The sequence below is a fragment of the Chrysochloris asiatica genome, unplaced genomic scaffold (assembly GCF_000296735.1).
Source record: "Chrysochloris asiatica unplaced genomic scaffold, ChrAsi1.0 scaffold00056, whole genome shotgun sequence".
Lineage (NCBI taxonomy): Eukaryota > Metazoa > Chordata > Mammalia > Afrosoricida > Chrysochloridae > Chrysochloris > Chrysochloris asiatica.
In genome coordinates, this window is record NW_006408574.1 from 8172264 (window position 1) to 8185711 (window position 13448).

Consider the following 13448-nt stretch of genomic DNA (forward strand, 5'->3'; position numbering starts at 1 on the left):
ATCTATGGGCGTCAATGCCGCCATGCTTCCTCTTCTGTTTGTCTCAGGATTGAATCAAGGGCATTCCGTTCAGAAAGTTCTGCCGCTAGGAACACTCATTTTGGCTCAAACTCAGGCTCCCTGGCCTTGCTCTCTCTGTGCCGTGTAAAGGAGACATTGATACTGATTTGGATACTGGTATTGAAATCTCCTTGAGACAGACAGCATCTACGATTGCTCTGGCAGAAGGTGCCTAACTCAGTAATTATTTTTGGACTTGAGTCGACGTGAGAAGATTTACCTTATTTTAAAGAAAGAAAGAGAGAAAACTTACATTTCTAAGTGCAGGAGAGTTGCCGAAAGAACTATGTGAGTTTTGAAGTTAGACCAACCTAGGTCAGAATCCCAAACTACCAGCTGTATAAAGTAACTTGGGCAAGTTTTTAACTCTGAGGCTTGATTTCTTCAACTTAAACTGTAGATGGTAAGAGCTTCTTTGTAATACAGGTTTTCTGTGAGTCAAAACCAATCTAACGACAGTGGGTCTGGTTTATGAGTTCACCTTGTAACATAATTGTGGGGATTGGAGATCAGCTTTATAAATGTTCACAAACGATCGCTGTTAGAATTATTGGGGAGTTTGTGAACTTGATGCTTGGTATCAGTAGCTTCCAATCAAGGGAGATCTTGACCTCTGCGGACACTCGGCAAAGTCTAGACCCTTGGGAAGGAAATCTGGTGGTCCTGTGGTTAACTGCTTGGCTGCTAACCGAAAGGTCTGCAGTTCAAACCCACCAGCCGCTCCATGGGCGAAGAAACCCTGTGGGGACACTTCTACCCTGTCCAACAGGGTCGCAATTGGAATTGACTTGGCGGCATGCAACAAGGGTTCCAGGTGGTACAAATGGTTTGCCCTTGGCTGTTGTGGTACTGTGTTACAAAGGCCGCAGATCTGCTTTAAAAGATCACAACCACTGAGAACCCTGTGGGCACAGTTCTCCTCTGACTCACAGGGGGCACCATGAGTGGAATCCACTTATGAAAAACCATCCACTGAGAACCCTGTGAACACAGTTCTCCTCTGATTCACAGGGGGCACCATGAGTGGAATCCACTTATGAAAAACCATCCACTGAGAACCCTGTGGGCACAGTTCTACTCTGACACACACGGGGGCACCATGAGTGGAATCTACTTATGAAACATCATCCACTGTGAACACTGTGAGCACAGTTCTACTCTGACATATGTGGGGGCACCTTGAATGGAATCTATTTATGAAAAATCATCCACTGAGAACCCTGTGGGGCACAGTTCTCCTCTGACACACACGGGGTACCATGAGTTGGCATCAACTCAATAGCAGCAGGTGTGACCTTTGACTCTGAAGATATTTTCACTGTCACCACTTGCAGGGGAGGATGGGGACATTACAGGCATCTAATAGGTAGGAGTCTGGGATGCTGCTAAACAGTCTACAAAGACAACAAAGAAGCCCAAGTCCTGTTTGCCAAACAGTGGATGCCAACTCATAGTGACCCTGGGGGACAGGGCAGAATTACCCCGTCTGCTTTCTGAAGCCGTAAATCATGAAGAAAGCAGACAGCCTCATCTTTCTCCCGCGGGCCAGATAGTGGGTTTCAACCATTGGCTTTAGCAGCTGTGAGTTTAAACACTGCACCACCAGGGCTCCTTAAGAAAGAATTACCTGGAATGTACGTGCCTTTTGGTGGTTTAAATTATATGCCTGAGTATTTTTTAGAAAAAGAGAGAGAGAACTAAAATGAATAGAGAAAAATATTGTTAACTGATGGTACATGGAGGGGATTATAATCATTGTAATGAAACAAAGTATATGTTTTGTTGAATGTAAAACTGACCATCTGCCCTGTAAACTTTCACTCAATTCACAAGCAAAACCTTTAAAAACAAAAAGAAAGAATGAAAGGATTACCTGACCTGCGATGCTTGTAGATTCCCCACATGAGCTCCTCCCTCCCTGGACAGGCCCGCTACCCAATCCGTCTTCATTCCCAGTGTCCTTTCATCTCCATTGAAACCAATGTGTGTCTCCCACGGCCCACAGGAAATGGGTACTTTCTCCACACCCCCCTTTACATGAAAAAACAAAACAAAAATAAGTTTCCAAACATTCTGAGCATGCCCCTTTCTCTGCAGGACTTGAAAACTGAGGGGCTGGACTTGACCTGAGCAAGCAGAGCTGACTCTTGTAAGCAGGCCTGAGAAAGCCGCCCTGCACTGAAGGGAGACTTTGTCTACACACTCCTGAACCAGGTCCTGGGTTGTAGCCTGTTGTTGTTGTTGTTGTTGTTAGGGGCTGGTGAGTCAGTTCCGACTCAGAGCGACCTTATGGACAAGAGAATGAAACACTGCCCTGTCCCGCGCAGCCTCACAATCATTGCTATTTCAGAGCCACTGTGTCAAACCAGCTCTTGAATGGTCTTCCTCGCTTTCCCTGACCCTCTACGTCCTTCTCCAGAGACTGGTTCCTCCTGGTAACATGTTCAAAGCATGTGAGACAAAGTCTCAATGTCCTGGCTTCTAAGGAGCATTGTGGCTGTACTTCTTCCAACACAGATTGACTTGTCCTTCAGACAGTCCATGATACTTCCAATATTCTTCTCCAACACCATAATTCAAATGCATTGATTCTTCAGCCTTCCTTATTAGTTGTGCAACGTTTGAAAGCATCGGAGGGACTGCAAATACCATGGTTTAGGCCAGGTGCACCTGTCAAAATGCCAAAGATGTCAAAATGACATCTTTGCTCTTTACATTTTTAAACAGATCTTTGGCAGTAGATTTGGCCAATGCAAAAGGTAGTTAGGGTTCCCTGGATGTGGATTGTAGCTCCAGGTCCTTTTCCTTGTCTGTTTTAATCTGGAAGTTCTTCTGAAACCTGTCACCCATGGGTGACCCTGCTGCTATAGCTTCCAGCATCAGAGCAATACACACGTCGCACAATACAACAAACTGACGGATGAGGGGAACGTATCAGAAAATGTTGCTGATGTTGTTAAATGCCATCAAGTTAGGCAACCACAAGGTCGAATCACTGACCTTGTGGTTAGCAGTCCAGTGTAGGTCCACACCAGGACTCCATTAGGAAAAGACTAGGTTACAAGACAGGATAGTAACAGCTCAGGACGTAGTTCTGTGATCCAGACAGCTCCTCAGCCACGCCTATTGTTGTGGCCACTGTGTCAGTCCATCTCATGGGGGGGGGGGGTTCCTCTCTTTGGCTGATGCTTCCCTCAGCTCTCTTGCTCTGTGGGGTGGGGCGATTACAGTGCTGTCTCCCCCAGTGCCTGGTTTTGCTGCTGCTGCTCTCTGCCACACTCACCTCCACTTCTCACCATCTTACGCTGCTTTGGTATTCCAGCTCAGGGTCTAGGGGGTCTTCCACAGGGATCCTAGGTCCAAAAGACACACTCTGCTTCTGGCTCTTCTTTCTTGACTGCAGAGAGGTGCCCCCTCTGCTCTAGGATGGCAAAACTGACCAATCCTGGCATTAGGACTCCATATACTGAATCTTCACGGCTACACTCCCACAAGGATGCCATGCACCTTATTTGCATTGTTTGCACCTTAGTTGTTCTCTGATGGCCACTAGGGTCCACGTGACAGATGAGGAAACAAAGGCACGACGGCTTCAGAAAATCATGCAAGTGGGATTTGAACCCAACCCGTGGTTTGCTCGGTCGCCTCCCATCTCTGTGCAAAAGCTGGACAGTGAAAATGAAGACTGAAGAAGGAGTGATGCATTCCAAGTGGTGTTGGTGAAGGAGAATGAGCACACTGTGGACCGACAGAGAAACAAACAAATCTGTGTTGGAGGAAGTACAACTGGGATGCCCCTTACAATTGTGGATGGTGAGACTCCGGCTGGGCTACTATGGCTACATCATCAGGAAGACAATTGTTAGAAGAAGACAGCATGATTGGCAGACGGTAGATGTAAACAAGGCGCAACAGCCACAACCATAGATTCAACCACACGCACAGTTACAAAGATGGTGTAGGGCTAGGCAATGCCACCTTCTGTTATGCCGAGTCACCAAGAGTCTCAGCGGACTCCATAGCAACCGCCAAGACCACCAACACACTTGAAACCCAAAGTCTGCGTTCGTTCCAAGCTCTCCAGAGAAGGCCATTGGATCGTGTTCTTCCTGAGACATCTCTGCTTCCCTCTAGTGGAGCGGGTGCCCCAACATCAGATGGCCCCCCCCTGGTTGTACCACATGCAGCTATTACGGACTAATAAATTCAGGAGAGAAGGAGACTAGACTCCCCTAGGCCAACTCATCTGTGGAAATGGAAACTTAGAAGCAGAATTGATACCTTTGACTTGAGTTACGTGTTGCAGAAGGATATTAAATATACTCCAGAGTACCAGGAAACTAAATAAATCAAACTTGGAAGAAATACAGCCAGATGCTCCTTGGAATCGATGATGAGGCTTTATCTTCTGTACTTTGGACGTATGATTAGCAGGAGGGACCAGTGTCTGGGGAAGAAAATCGTGCTTGGTACAGGGTCAAAGAAAAAGAGGAAGATGCTCAAGGAGAAGGTTGTAATAGTAGCTCAAATACAGCAACGCTTGTGAGGCTGGTGTGTGTGTGTGTGTGGGGTGCTTAGCTGTGTTCATGGGCCCACTTTGAGTTGGAACTGACTTGTCAGTATCTAACAATAACAGGAGACTATTTTGCATCAGCTTCAGGATCAGACAATGAACAGGAAAAGGTAAAAATCGTTCACTGCCCTCTCTGCCCAGGAAACAAGCTAAAATGCTAATCAGGCTACTGAATGGGACCAATCTTCTCTGCCCGGGAGACAAGCTAAAATGTTAATCAGGTCACCAAATGGGACCAATCCCCCAGGTTTTCTCCCTGCCCTCAAACAGGTCTGTAGCCTGGCCCCTCCCTGACTCAGACCCCACATAGACCTGTGTTGCACTCCATTGGGGGGCTCAGAATCTGGAGAAATTAGCACCTCTGAGTCAGCCGGCTTAATAAAACCTGAAACTCTGCTTTATCTCTCTGAGTGGCCTCGGTTTTTTCAACCATGAATCTAAAATTGCTGTACCAACACCACACTACTAAGAGAGGCCTCCGTCTCCCTCGTTTACTTTCTACAACCTTTCTAGGGTCCTCTGTCCTGTCTCTATTTTCACAGAAAGCCAGGGCCAGGGGCCAGAGACAAAGCTGTCTTGCACTGCCCAGCCTCCAAGAGGCCTAACAGGGAGGGAGCAGGGGCCAGTGCAGGACAGACCCCCATGACTCCTCACCAACCTTCCTCCATGCATGCATAACATGCAGCAGAATGCCTCAGGAGAGGGAAACCACAATCCCCAGACTTCGGAATTTCCCTCTTTCTTTGGTATTGATGAAAGAGACAGGAAGAGGGGTCAGGGAGCAAGAGAAGGAGGGAGGGAGGCTAGGGAAAGAGACAGAGACACAGAGGAGGCAGATAGCATGGGACCTGAGACCACCAAGACCACCATTAGGAGCGAACAAGAGCAGCCTGTATGGGTGATTCCCATTTGGCTGGACTTGATTCATGGCGACCCCGTGTGTTTTAGAGTACAACTTCTCCACAGGGTTGGCTTGGCTGTACTCTGTCCTGGTGAGGTGCTGTAGGATCAGCACTGGACTGCTAACCACAAGGTCAGTGGTTCAAACCCACCAGCCGCTCCTCGGAAACTCTACACAGGGTCACTGAGTCGGAACAGACACCACGGTACTTCACAGGAAAAATCTGCAGGAAGGAGGCTGACACAGTGGTTATGAACTCAGCTGCTAACCAGAAAACCAGTGCTTCAAACCCACCAGCAGCTCTGCGGGGGAAAGATGTGGTCATCTGCTCGCATAGAGACTTGTTGTTAAGTGCTGTGGAGTCAGTTCTGACCCATAGCGACTCTGTACAGGGTTTCCTAGGCTGTTCATCTTTACGGGAGCAGAAAGCCTCATCTTTCTCCCACTCATGGAAGCAGCAGTCAAAAAATCAAATGTCATGTTGCATTAGGGAAATCTGCTTCACAAGATCTCTTTAAAGTGTTGAAGAGCAAAGAGGTCAGTTTGATGATTAAGGTGAGCCTGACCATGGAATTTTCAATAACCTCATATGTATGCAAAAGAAGGAAGACCGTAGAAGAATTGATGCCTTTGAGTTATGGTGTTGGAGAAGAATATTGAAAGTGCTATGGGCTGCCAAAAGAACCAACAGATCTGTGTTGGAAGAAGTGCAGCCAGAGTGCTCCTTGGAGGCCAAGATGGACAGACTTTGTCTCGTCATACTTTGTCAGGAGGGACCAGTCCCTGGAGAAGGACATCATGCTTGGTAAAGTGAAACAGAGGAAGACCCCACAACAAGATGGATTGGCACAGTGGCAGCAGCAACTGTGAGGATGGAGCAGGACCAGGCAGTGTGTCATCATTATACACAGGGTCACTATGAGTCAGAACCTAACAACAAGGAGATGTAATGGCCAATTTTTAAACGCTCGGCTGCTTACTGAAGGTTGGTGGATCGAATCCACCTAGGAGCTCTTTGGGAGAAAGAGACTGTTGGCAATCTGTTTATGTAAGAACACTGCAGGGCAGGCCCACCCTGCCACACGGGGGCACTAGGAGTTGGGACTGCCTTGAAGGCAGGCAACACCGGGCAGGCAATGGAGACGAGAGCTTGGGGCAGCTGCTTTGGCTCTGTTCACTCATGCACAGGAGGAGACTCGGGAGCCTGCCTGGTACTGTGAGAGGCCCGAACCTGAAACAAAGATGTTTTCACTTACCTCTGCTTTCTGGCTTCTTCAGCCTGGGAAGTTAGAGGTGCCAAGTTGTATGACACACAAGCAGGGTACAAGTTTTTCCACCTTGTTCTTGGCTCCTTGAGGAGCAGGCCACCTGCTCCAGACACCATCAGATAACTCTCCCTGTCAAGGACTCCCCTCCACGCAAGTACACCAGGTGTCCCTGGAGGTCAATCTCCCTTCTGGCCTGGGGTAATGGCAGCTGCTTGCCAGATCTTGAGGCATCAGGGTTAGGGGAGGCTGGGATGAAACAGTCTTACCCAAGGATCAATTTCAAACCCTGCCTTTTCATTCTCGCATTTCAACTTAGAAAAATATGATTCAAATGATGACTCTGTGATGCACCTCACAACATGGATGAACCGGGAGGACGTTACACTGAGTGAAATTAGTCCATCACAAAAGGACAAATAGTGTATGAGATGAATGTTGTCAAAAGTTAAGAAAGGTGTTCTGGAAAAAAGAAGGTGTCCTTGTGTGGCGCTGTGGGTTAATGTGCCAGACTGCAAAGTCGTTTGAACTGCAAGGTCGATGGTTCAAGCTCACCAGCTGCTCCTCGGAAACCCTGTACAGGGTCTCTATGGGTCGGAACCGACTCAATATCACTTAACAACAACAACAATGATGACTAGGGGGGCCGGTTATCCATGGACTAGAGGGTGGTGGTGGTGGTTATGGTCCGTGGAGTCAGTTCTGACTCATAGCGACCGTGTACAGGGTTTCCAAGGCTGTAAATCTTCATGGGAACAGAAAGCCTCGTCTTTCTCCCTCAGAACAGCTTGTAGTTTTGAACTGTTGACCCTGAGGTTCGCAGCCCGATTCATAACCACTACGCTACCAGAGGGGATTACAACCATGTAATGAAGCAAAGTGTAGAATTTGCTGAATGTACAACCAATGATCTGCTCGGTAAACCTTCACTCAATTCTCAATGAAAAAAATTTAAAGATATTTTTTGCTACTGAGACTGGCTGAACCTCAGAAATTGCTGTCCTGAGATGATCGTTAAACCTTAAACCAAACCTATTTGTCTCTCATCCTTCTCATACCGAAGCCTTCTTTAAATCAAATAGCTTAACTTGCTTAGTGAGGAATGCCAGCCTTGAGTGTTTGCAATTTTTGTTTTTTTAACTTCTTATTGTGAATTGGGAGTCCTGGTGTGGCGCTGTGGGCTAATGCGTCAGACAGCAAAGTTGTTTGAACTGCAAAGTCAGCGGTTCAAGCTTACCACGTACTCCTTGAAAACCTATACAGGGTCACTATGGGTCGGAATTGACTCGATGGCACTTAACAACATTGTGAATTGAGTGAAGGTTTACAGACAAGATCACCAGCTTTACAGTCAATAAATCCTACATTGATTATAACCCCTCCCAGCAACGAGTTAACCCCCTTCCTCTCTATGGTTCCTTTACATCTTATATTTCACAAATGCACAAAGCAAAATTATTGGGTGCACACATACAAAACAAAAACACACATTTATTGAAATGTCCAAAGGGCACATTCTGCTGGCCAGCCTCCTGCCTGCAGGCACACAGCCTTCCTCACTCAGTCCATGGGCCTAGAGTCTGCAGCTGCTCCATCTCTCCATGCCACCGTTCCCGCTTTCCTAGCTAGGGGTCTCAGAGCGTTTGCTATTTTCAAGAACTCTCGTCAGACAGAACTCGGAGATATTGTGGGTTCAGTTGCAGACCCTCGAGAAAGCGGGTATCGTAATAAAGTGAGTCGCGTGAAGTTGCTGGTTTCTCAGGGGCTGATGCTCAACGGTTGTGAGGATGGCCAATGTGGGACAGTCGCCAAGCCAGCATGTTGTTGGAAAAATGGCGCTAGCAAGCATATGCAACACAGGGTTTTCTTAGAATAATCAGTCAGTCACAATCAGGCCTGCCATTTTAGGGTGTACCTTCTGGGTTTTTCCCTCTCCCCCTCCCTTCAACTCCATTTTGTAACCTTAGATTTCAGTTTCCTCGCCAATCTAAGCTACAAGGAGCGTAGTTTAAAAGGCACCATGGCTTTTGATAGGTCAGAGCTAAATCACCCCAGCAATGACATGTGATCTCCATATTTGAACCTATATGAGACCACTCCCTTCCTGTTGACCTTCCTCTTCTGCCTTCACTCTCGGGTAAGGTCACCTTGCTCCTCCTCACCCTGAATAAAAGTCTCTAGATGGGTGGTCTGGTGTGCGGTGTGGTTGATGAGCGATGCTGGGTTGTTTTTTCCCTTTCAGGGTTGCCTGAAGCCTTCCGTCTGCAAAAAGCACGTTGTCTGCGAGGAATAGTGAAAGGGGGTCTGCCTGTCTATGGCAGCAAAGTGACAACAGCCACTCAAAACAGATGGGACCCTTCGGGAGAAGTGGGTGTCTGGGGATGAGGGTGGCACAATGTGGAAAAGAGGGTGAGAATTTGTGCAACTTGAAGACTGGCATCAATGCCACTGAATTGTACACGCTGTTGAACTGGTGTATGATATACTATGTGTTCTCAGTAACAAAAATAAGGCGTATTTAACATACAACTATCCAAATACCTGTATCTTTATTTTTAAATAAGACTATTTAAAAGCTTTTAAACTTTTTATTGTGAATTGGGTGAAAGTTTACAGAGCAGATCCGGTTTTCCATTCAACAATGCACACACACCTTGATTTCAGCTCATTGATCTCAGCTCCTCCCACTTCCTCCCTGCATTTCCTGTTTCCATTCCTCCTTCTCTCCTAACCCTCTGACCTTTTCCTTGGGTACATGCTGCCCTTCTGATCTCAAATGGTTGACAATTCCACCGTTCCTGTTCTGCTTATTAATCTGTCTATTGTACGGCTGAAAACGGACCCACAAGACGCAGTCTGGTGTCAGGCCTGAAGGGTAAGGCATGGACAGAGTTAAGAAAAAGGGGTTGGGCATTCCAACTTAGGTATTGTTTCCAGTTCTTAGACTCACCTCTGTACGGATGTGTTCTTCTGACCATCAGAACAGGCCTTCACTAGCCATTTAAGGCCATACATGCCACCCCAACCCCCCTGCTTGGCTCTCAGTCTGCCAAGCAATCTTCTGATCCTAAAGTGCCTTTTTGTGGGCCCTTTCCTACATATGGAGTCCGGGTGTGGTGCTGTGGGATAAAGCATTCGAGCGCAGTGTTGGTTTGTACAAACTCACCAGCCGCTCTTTGGAAACCCTTACATGGTCGCTGTGGGTCGGAATCAACTCGAAGGCACTTAATAACAACATTCTACATATAGCATCATATACATGTGAAAGCTGGACAGTGACTAAGGAAAAGAATAGAAGAATTGATGCATTTGGGTTATGGTGTTGGAGACGAATATTAGCAGTGCCATGAACTGCCAGCACAGGTGGCAGAGCAGAGCTGCCTCACCAGGTGTCCCAGGTCACTACGGGTGAGAATGGACAACACCCAGCAACAGGTCTCTATACAAGCAGATCGCCAGGACTCTTCACCCACGGAGCACCTGGATGAGGTTGAACTATCACCTTTCAGATAGAGCAAGCACTTAACCATTTATGCCACCAGGCTCCTAGAAGACACAGGAATCCCCCAGCTGTTGATTCCGACTCCTATCATCCCTGGAGGGCAGAGCAAAGCTGCCAGTAGAGTTACCAAGGTTGTAATGTCCACTAAAGCCGATTACATCTTCTCCCATGGAGCAACTGGTAGGTTAGAACTGCTGACATTTTGGTTAGCAGCTGAAGGTACTTTATACCACTTCATCCCCCCGTCAAAATAGGAGAGCCAGACATTTGTTTCTTGTTGTCATTGTTGCTTTTTGTCTCTCTGGACTCAGGACCATCATGGATAGTGACCCGCAGAACCCACCAAGCTGGTCTCTATTGGGATGTTGAGGGAGGGGAATGATGCTGGGACACGAGGGGGAAAGGATGTGAGTTGGTGTTTCTAGGGAGCGAGGCGGGTGCTATGATCTGGGGAGGAGTCACTGGTGGTGCAAATGAGGGGACCCATGTGTGCAGATCACAGGTGTGCCCACCAGCGTTCTCAAGCCCGGTGTATCCTGTGGGGTCAGCACTGGACTCCTAACCACAAGGTCGGTGGTTCAAATCCACGTCATTCCTTGGAAACCCTATACAGGGTCACTATGAGTCGAAACCAACTCGACAGCCCACAACAACGTTTAGAAAGCAAATTGTCACGACTGTTTTCCGAGGCACCCCTGGGTGACAAACTCAAATATTATAATGAAATGTGCAAAGACCTGGAGTTAGAAAAGCAAAAGGGAAGAACACACTCAGCATTTCTCAAGCTGAAAGAAATGAAGAAAATGTTCAAATCTCGGCTTGAAATATTAAAGGATTATGCGAACCACAGGTCAGTGGTTCAAGTCCACCAGCTGCTCCATGGGAGAAAGATGAGGCTTTCTGCTCCTACACAGATTTATAGCCACGGAAACCCTCTCCAGGGCTGCTGAGTCTGAACCAACTAGACGGCATTTAACAACGACGACAACAAACTACTGAATGATTCAGGAAGCATCAAAAAGAAGATGGAAGGAATACAGAATCACGGAACCAAAAAGAGCTGGTCCACGCTCAAACATGTCAAAACATACCTAACGATTCAGAACTGATGGTAATGAGGAAACTGAAGGCACTGGCGAAATTTAAGTCTCCAGGAATTGGGAGTCCTGGTGTGGTGATGTGGGGATAAGCGCTCTACCTCAAGGTCGATTTGTACCTCAAGATCGGCAGTTCGAACTCATCAGCTGCTCCTCAGAAACCCTATACAGGGTCGTTATGAGTCGGAACCGACTTGATGCCCTCAACAATAAGGAATTGACAGAATATAAATTGAAATCTTTCAACAAACTGATGCGGCACTGCAGGTGCTCATCCATTTATGTCAAGAAATTCGGAAGACTCTACCTGATCAATGGAGTGAAAGGCTCATTCTGAAAACAGGTGATCCAATGGAATGCGGAAATCACCCAACAATATCATTAATCTCACATGGAAGTAACATTTTGCTGAAGCTAATTCAGCACGGTTGCAGCAGTGCATCCACAAGAGCTTCCAGAAACTCCAGCCAGATTCTGAAGAGGACGTGGAACGAGGGACGTCATTGTTGACATCGGATGGATCTTGACTGACAACAGAGAATACCAGAAAGATGTTGACCTGTGTGCTTTATTGATTATGCAAAGGCTTTCGACTGTGTGGATCATGACAAGCTATGGATAGCATTGTGAATGGGTATTCCAGAGCACTTAATTGTGTTCATGCGGCAGTGGTGTGGATAGAACCAGGGGACACCGAACGGTTTAAAATCAGAAAAGGAGTGCGTCAGGGTTGTATCCTTTCACCTTACTTATTCAATCAGTATGCTTTGCTCATGCGCACTTTAAAGAGCTCTTTTGCAGTACATTGGCCTAATGCAATACCTCCTTTGATTTCCTGACTGCTGCTTGGCAGTGAGTTGTGTGGTAATCACACACACTCATGACACACTCTGGCTGATATTATTCTCATAGTAGTTGGGAGTCCTGGTGTGGTGCTGGACTGCTAACCATAAGGTCTGTGGTTCAAACCCACCAGCAGCTCCTTGGAAGCCCTATACATTATTGCTATGAGTCGGAATCGACTCGAGGGCACTTCACATTCACATGAAGGCATCCTGGTGGCACAATGATTGACCCGATTGGCTGCTCATTGAAAAGCTGGAGGCCTGAACCCACCCAGTGGTTCTGCGGAAGAAAGTCCTGGTGATTCGCTCCCATAAAGATGGCAGCCTACAAAGCCCTATGGGTCAGTTCTACTCCATCATCTGTGGTAACTGAGTTGAAAACTATAGGATGGCACCTAACAATATATTCACATGTGATAAATATATTTGTTGTTATTGTTAGGTGTCATCGAGTCGATTCATAGTGACCCTATGTACAACAGAACGAAACATTGCCCGGTCCTGGGCCAACCTCACAATTGTTGCCACACTTGATAAATATATATTCAGACAATAATCATTCACAGGGAATACGTGGCTTGTTAAGCTCTGTTTACAGTGTTTTGTTTTCTTGTGTGTGCATTGGTGAGGAGGCAGGGTCCCTGACCTGCCCCATTTGGCCAGCTCTCCAGAGGACTGGCAGTTTCCTCCTAGAGATATCAGGAGTAACCAATAGATTGTACACAAAAGTTCCGTCAAACCACTGATAAAGGCAGCAATTCATTTTATCAGTTGTAAATTACCAACATTAAAAGGTCAACAAGAAACAAGCCATTGCTTTGATCTCCCTCTCCTCTCCTAGGAGGCAGGGTGTGGGGAGGAAGGTAAGGAATAGCTAAGCAGTTCATTGCTCTGTTTATCAGCCAGTTCTGTTTCTTGGCAGCTGATTGAATAGCATACACAACTCCAGGAATCCTAACTCTCCTTGGCTCCCTGTTGGTGACGTTCCTGGAGAGGCTCCGATTCAAGATCAAAGCTGGATGAGTTCAGCACATTGGTTAGTATTGTTTCTTGTGGGCCGTGAGTGGATACGGTGACAACCTATACATTCCATTCTGTTGACCACCCTCTCAACAAATAGGAGGGGACTTTAAACCAGTTGTGGAAATTTTCATTATCTGTTTTTCCTTGAAGCTACTTGGTACTTGGATGCATGTCTTTGCCTA